Source organism: Delphinapterus leucas, chromosome 2 (genome assembly GCF_059928025.1).
Source record: "Delphinapterus leucas isolate spDelLeu-1000000601 "Yukka" chromosome 2, BTC_Dleu_Yukka2, whole genome shotgun sequence".
Lineage (NCBI taxonomy): Eukaryota > Metazoa > Chordata > Mammalia > Artiodactyla > Monodontidae > Delphinapterus > Delphinapterus leucas.
In genome coordinates, this window is record NC_143130.1 from 6,033,945 (window position 1) to 6,041,690 (window position 7,746).

Below are 7,746 nucleotides of genomic sequence, written 5' to 3' on the forward strand. Positions count from 1 at the left end.
GAGAAGCCCACTCACCACAACAAAGAGTAGCCCCTGCTTGCTGCAACTAGAGAAAGCCCATGCACAGCAACGAAGACCCAACGCAGCCAAAAATAAAATAAATTAAAAAACAAAAAAAACCCCGCTATATTCTATTAAGAACCTATTAAAAATGTAAAACAGGGACTTGCCTGGCAGTCCAGTGGTTCAGATGCCTCAATTCAAATGCAGGGGGTGTGGGTTCAATCCCTAGTTGGGGAACTAGGATCCCACATGCCCTGTGGCGTGGCCAAAAAATAAAGTAAAATAAAACCAAAAGAACCATTAACAATGATGACAAAATCCATGACTCCTTAATTTAGATGATCATCCCCTTTTACTAAGAACCTAAGTCTCCATGGAATAAAACTCAGGAAAGGAGAATCAATTTTACACCTCATTCCATAGGACTTTAGTTTCTGAAGTACCAGAAATAACTTATTTCACTTGTAGGAAGGTTCCACAGAATGGAGTCAAGGTAAAACAATAAAACGTGTAGTCAGTACATGTGAAGTAAAAAGGTGTATATTCTACATATATTCATAAAAGAAATATTTAGTTCAAAAAATTAAAAGCCTGATCTAAGACTGGAATTATTCTGGGACTGCCTGGTAGTAATGCTTAGCTCTTACTGTGTTTGTATCATGAATATATATATGAACGATTAAAACTTAATGTGATATAGTCAATAGACAACTCTGTCCTACATTTATGTTTATTAAAAACTGCCACAAACAAACAAAGCCTGTACAAAAAGCAGCCAGGGCATTGATCACTTTGAAATCATAATCTTGAGAGACACAATTTGCTTAGGACTCCACCATCTTCTAACTTAGCCATGTGTCTTCCTCTGCCACGTCTTCTTCTTCTTCGTCTGTCATAAACAAACAAAACTACTTTGAAATGGTAGTTTTGAGAGATATTATCACCTAGGACCACCTCTTCCTCTGCCTCGGCCTCGTCCTCGGCCTCTTCCTGCAACAGCTTCCCTTTTCTTAGACTTCACCTTTGGTCCAACATCCACCAGAAGTGTATCCAGAGGTAAGCTGTCTGGCAGAATAAAATACTGAATGTTATTTCTGCAAATACTCAGTGTTTCCAGCTGTACAGGTTCTCTGTTCTTCAGGGTCATTTTCACAGCTTTAAGATGTGTATTCATGCTTACATCTACACCTGTGATTGTTCCATGGACCTGTGTTCTATTCTTTAATTCAGTGGTTACAATTTCGTGACCCAATTTCGTCAAAAATCTCATGAGCTTCATCCTAGCGGCACCGTCACCCTTTTGATCCAATAGTGCACAAAACCTGACAACCAAGCACCGACCGGCTGCGAGTATGAATGGCCCATATTGTTTTAATTACTGTAGCTTTGTAAGGTAGTTTGAAACCAGAGCACATGAAGTCTCCAGCTTTGCTCTTATTTCTCAAGATTGTTCTGGCTATTTAGGGACTTTTGTGATTTCATACAAATTTTAGGACTATTTATTCTCCTTCACTTTTGAAGGATGCTTTCACTAGAATTCTACTTTTTTTTTTCTTTTAAGACTTTTAGTATTTCACTCCACTTTCTTCTCACTTGCATGGTTTCTGATAAGAAATCTTCTGTAAATCTTATCTGTTCCAAACATTTCCTTCTCTCTCCTTCCATTTTTATACTTCTTATTGATTTAAACTGTGAGTTTATATATATAATGCTATTGAATTTTTGGAATATAAATCTAGTTGTCAAATTTGATTACTGACGTTGTATTAAAACTTATCCACAATTATTTGGATGTACCTCTACATTTTACAGGTTACATTTTTCATCTTCAATTCTTTTATACCATGAATTATAAGTTTTTTATTTGGATTGAGCTCTTGGTCAGCTGAAATTTAGTTCACTAGGTATTTCAGGAAAAGTTCATGGTTGGTATAATTTCTAGATTCTTCAGTGGCCAAGAATATCTTTTTTGCCTTCATATATAATCACCAACTGACTTGACCATGAAATTCTCGTACTCAGGTTCCCTTCAAAACTATGTAGACTTTGCCCTATGACTTTTGTTGTTTAGTGGTACAAAGAAGTTTGTGGTCTGCTAAAATATTTTGCCTTGGTAAATATCTTTTTTCCTTCCTAAATGGTTTTAATAATTTTTATCCTTGAAATTCAAAAATTTTATCAAGGTATGTCTAGATGTTTGTCTCATTTCATAAATTTTGTTAGTAATTCTTGACCTCTTTCAATTTTAATAGTCATGTGTTTCTTCCAGTCAGAAAGTTCTTTTTATTATGAAATATTTAAAATACATGGAAGAGTGAATAAAATCTTTATAATGCATGTCCCTATATTTACCACTCAGTTTTAGTAAATCATATTAGTCTGCCACATATGCCACAATAATTTCTAATAAACTAAATTTTATAGCTGTAGTTGAAACTTCTTGAGCAACCTTCCACTACCCCAATTCACCTTTTAAACCTAAATGTAAACACTTTTCTAATTTTTGTGTCCATCTTTCTTACACATTTCTCTATACTGTTATATACATGAATTCAAAAAACATATTACTTTGCATCTTTTCATTTTAAATGCTATGGAATCATATGGTATCTATATTTCTGAATCTTACATTTTGCAGTCTACATTATGTTTTCGAGACTTTGCTATGGTGGTAGCTGCAGCTTTCTTTGGTTCATTTTATTGTGCTGCCTCATTCTGTTATGTAAATATCATAATTAATTTATCCATTTTTATGTTGATGGACATTTAGGTAGTTTCCAAATGTCCACAAATATAAATCATGCTGCAATGAATATTCATTCACATGTCTTCTGTGAGAGTTTCTCTAGGTTTTGTACCAAGAAGTGTAGTTCCTTGCAGCAGGCATGATGACCTTCAAGAGTAACATTATTAAGGAGATAGTGCTTACATAGTTCTTACTATGTGCTAGACACTCTTCTATATACTTAACTGATACAGACTCATTTAACCTTTCAGAATAACTCTATGAGGTAGGTACTATTCACTACCCACATTTTAGGATTAAAATACAAGTCACAGTAATTTTAAGTGACTTGTCCAAGGTCACACAGATGCAGGTAATAGAACCAGGGTTTGAACTCAGGTAATCTTGTCCAGAGTCTGCACATTTAACCGCTGTGATACACTGGACAAAAAGTATTCTGTTTCTTCTTGATTCAGGTTTAAGAAGTCATATTTTATTTAGGAATTTGTCTAACTTTTCAAATTTTTCACATAATGTTTTTCATTATATGTCCTTATCTCCATTACCTCTGCTCTATGTATATGTCTATTTTTGTATCTCCAATGTTATTTATTATGCCTCTTCTCTTCTTTGAACATATGAAATATAATTATATTTTAATGTCCTTGTAGAAAATTCTAACATCTGCATCAGTTCTGGGTTGGTTTCTATTTATTAATTTTTCTCATTGCAGGTCATAATTTCTTGACTCTTTCATACTTGATAATATTTAATTGGATGCAAACATTGAGATTTTTATTAGGAGTTGATATTTTGCATTCCTATAAATAGTTTTGTACATTGATCTGGGATGCAGTTAAGTAGACTTGTTGGAAGTGTAAATGTGAATCCAGCTCCATGTGAGAGCAGCCAATGGTTATAGCTTCTCAGAAGAAACTTCCCTCTTGCCTTTGGAGGTATGTCAGAGACAGATTTTCTTGTTTTCCTTATAAAGAATTTTTTCCCTAGCCCAATTTATTTGAATGAAAGGAGGGGAAACCCTTCCATCCAGCGTTCCTAGCTTTATGTAGGGGTCTCAAGTTCAGGTACCTTCCCTGCAAGTGTTCAATGCCACATCTCCCATTTCATTGGACGTTCATCCCTGAATTTATTAAATTGTATTTTGACGTTTGCTCCTAGAGTATTATTGGTTTCCTTTATCATTCTGGTTTAATGATCAAGGATTTCATTTTTTTAATCCTTGGGTTATTTTTTTCTTACATCGTTGAGAATACCACACTGCAACTTTAAATATTATTGTCAGAATTTTTTTGACATTTTGGTGTTTTCCAGTTGGAATATATTTTGAGAAGATTTTAACCATTGAACTATCAGGAGTGATTGCCCTGTCTTACCAATTTTTATTTATTTAAACTTTTGGCTGTAGTTTTCTTTTAGTCTCTTTAGGACAGCAGATAACTTTTTTGCTTTTAAATCTATCCTGAAAATCTGTCTTTTTTTTTTTTTTTTTTTTTTTTTTGCGGTACGCGGGCCTCTCACTGTTGTGGCCTCTCCCGTTGCGGAGCACAGGCTCCGGACGCGCAGGCTCAACGGCCATGGCTCACGGTACCAGCCGCTCCGCGGCATGTGGGATCTTCCCGGACCGGGGCACGAAGCCGTGTCCCCTGCATCGGCAGGCGGACTCTCAACCACTGCGCCACCAGGGAAGCCCGAAAATCTCTGTCTTTGAGCAGATTAATTGAACCATTTATGTTACTGTTGTTACTGATGTGTTTAGACCCTTTTCTTTATTTTATCAGGGATCTTCTGATGATCCCAGTCAGTTACAGCTGCCAAGATTTTGAATTCTCTTCTTGACAGATTATGTCCTGGCATGAGAATCCCGAAGTTCCCAGGGAGCTGCTGTAGTTTAAAGCTCAGTGAGATTCTTGCTGTCACTCCTATGAAAAGCAGGGCTTCCCTTTGGGAATCTGTTCCACAACATCTGCGGAGGCCAGAGTTGTATGGACAGAGAGCCCAAATTCTCAAGTGGCTCACTGGAAGTTATGCTACCCTAAATTACTTCTGCTTCCATCCCTTTGTTTCTTGACCCATGTTTTCTACCTACTGGGGATATAGAATCATACAGTAATCACTGATTTAGAGTATATACTGCATCCTGGAGAATGGTACCCCTCTTAACAGCGTATTGTCTCCAAAATGACACCTTGCTGTTCTCTCAACACATCACTCTCTTAAGACAACAGCTTCAGTGCCTTCAGAGCAGGTACTGTCCATCTTTGGCTTGTGTCACATACTGAGCCGACCCATTAGCTTTTTCTTCCTCCTGCCTATGAGTCCTATCAGTTAGTCATAAAATCCGCCATGTGCACTGGGCAGCTGGTAAATTGCACTCAGCCTGAGACTTCCTGTAGTGAGCCTGTCTTCTCACTAGAATGTAAGCTCCAGTAAAGAGGGGTTTGTTTGGTTCATTGCTGTATCCCCAATTATTTCAACAGTGCCAGTTCAATAAATATGGATTGAAAGAATGAAGGTTCTCCTTCTCAAATGGAGTACGTTTGTTTCCCTTTACTCTTCAGGAGCTGAACTCTCAACTTCCACCTAGAACCTACTTACCACTTCATAGTTCTACTCCATTTAGTGTTCATTTTGATATTTATCTAGCTTTTTCAGTTCCACCTATATCTTTTTGGTTTTCTCTCGTAATGCTTTGTCATTGGTGTTTGCGGGGGAGTGCACATAGCATAAAATTACTGCACAATCTTGATCAGAAGTTACACTTTATTTTGTAATTTCTTTGATAAGTGTTTTGTCTCCATTTGCTATTTCTCTTCATCAGAATGGTTACTATATGATATATTTAGATCACCTTTTATTGTGATGATTTAAATATTTTCATCATTTGCTGTTTTTATCCTTTTCCGCTGACTTTTGGAAGGAATTCTATCACTTGTTATCTAATTTACAACTTTGTTTCAGTAGTATTCAATCTGCTGTTTCCTGCCTTTTTCCTTATTCTTTTAATGCAGCAATTGTATTTTTTTATCTCCTGCTCTCTTTACTGGCTTTAGATTGCTCCTTACTCTATTTCCGTAATAATTAATTTTATTGCATAATTAATATGTGCCTTTTATGTTTCCAGACCATCAATGAATTATTTCATTAAAAATACACAATAACCCTGTTAGGTAAATACTGCTGTCATCCCATTTTACAAATGAAACTATGGAAACAAGATAGGTTTAGTAATTGACTGGTGATCACACGTAGCTCATAAGTGGCAGAGCTGTGGTTTGAACTTGTTGAAGCCCAGAGTCTTAACCATTCCTCTACATTGCCTGGAAATAGGTGAAAAGTTCTCTTGATTTTCTTGAGAAAGCGAATTAGAAAATACCTAAATTGTTTCCTTGAGAAAGTGAATTAGAAAATGTCTAAAGTCTCTGCATTAACCATTTCATAGAAGACATTTGTATTGATTCCTCAGCAAATTGCTTGCCCTGAACTTCACATAACCTATGTCTCATAGAGATCATAACCTATGATCTTTCTCTTTAATCCTTACTGGGGACAGGATATCCTTGGTTAGCATTGCCAACCAACATAGTTTCTCTCAGAATTTATGACGCTGTTTGAATACTCTGGACCTAGTAGACCAAGGGAGAGAGGAGCTGTGGGTTTATTGTCATGTTGTGTGATAGTTCAGGTAGCCAAACAACTTGTGAAGAAATGTGAGGAGTAAGAACAGAAGCTTCCCTTCTCTACTCACACTTTTATTTTCTGTATTTGACATGGCAGCTGAGAGGCTTCACCCAACCCTCTTGCCTCATTCATGTCCCCTATAATTTTCCTTTAATGCAAATGAAAATTGAGGAAGCGTTACTTGGGGTTTCCTGTTAGGTATATCCTCTGGTGCCTGGTGCACTCCCCAGGCCTGCTGAGACCAAGAGGAACTCCGTAATTGATCGATAAACCACACCCGTGTACAGGCTTTGCCTGTTTTACTTCAGGGGTATGAGTGGAGTTATGCTGTATGGCCTTGCAGGAGAGTTGTTATTTCTCATGCAGGCAGTAGAGGATCAGAATACTGGTCTTTGATGTCGTTACACTTGTGGACATTTTTCACAGTTTTTGGCATGGATCTGGAGTATTGAGTATCCAGCAAATAATACAGTTTTGACCCCCTTTAAAAATTCCATTTTAACAGGAATCAAAAAGGGACTGGGAGAGTTAGACATTTTCATGCAAATTTGCTCTTTTGTTCAGAACCCTAAGTAGCAAATTACAAGTCACCATTAGGTAACAGTAAAAAGTAGACTGTAACTTTTGTAGTTTTCCAGACACAAGGTTCTCAAGTTTCCATTTCATAGTTACATCCATGTATGAGAGCAGATTCTGAGTTTGGCAAGGCCCTTGGAAAAACTGTTCATAGAAACTCTGTAAATTCAACAGTAGACATTATTAGGAGGGTTCATACCCAGCAGAGATTGGGGCCTGAGTCTTAGCAGAATTGCAGAGGGAGAAACTAGCTTAAATTGTCTGTGAACTGGCTTCCTTGGAAAGGCTTTGCTGAGATGAGCAATTCTATTTAGAATGGCTGCTGCTCATCTTTCTACCAAGATAATCATCTGATGGCAACATGAAAAGGCAGATGTGGCCTTTTCGAACTCTAAATGCTTTCCAACTCCAATGTTATTCCCAGTGAACCTGAAAGTCGAAGAAATAATCACCTTGAAATTCTGGTATAATGTGAAGAGCTCAAGAAAGCTGAGCACCTGCCTGATACCAAAGAGGAACCCTGAAAGCTAAGCTTCCTATAAATTGGAATTTTTGCTTCCTCTGTTGTCTTCCATATAGTCTCTTGCCTCTTTGCTAAATATCAAAGATATTTATGCTTAAACAAATGTTGTCTCTCTCTCAGTGCATCCTCTCCTTCTGGCAGGGAAGTCATCGTGCTGAATTGGTGGCACTTGCCATGGCAACAGACTGTGATGTCAGAGACACAGTGCCAAGCAGTTAGA

At 37.2% G+C, this 7,746-nt stretch overlaps 1 pseudogene; it reads right to left on the reverse strand.

Annotated features, from left to right (window-relative positions):
- Nucleotides 1–943: 943 nt before the first annotated feature.
- On the reverse strand, nucleotides 944–1,282 carry LOC111177964 (small nuclear ribonucleoprotein Sm D1 pseudogene; annotated as a pseudogene).
- Between the last annotated feature and the right edge of the window lie 6,464 nt (nucleotides 1,283–7,746).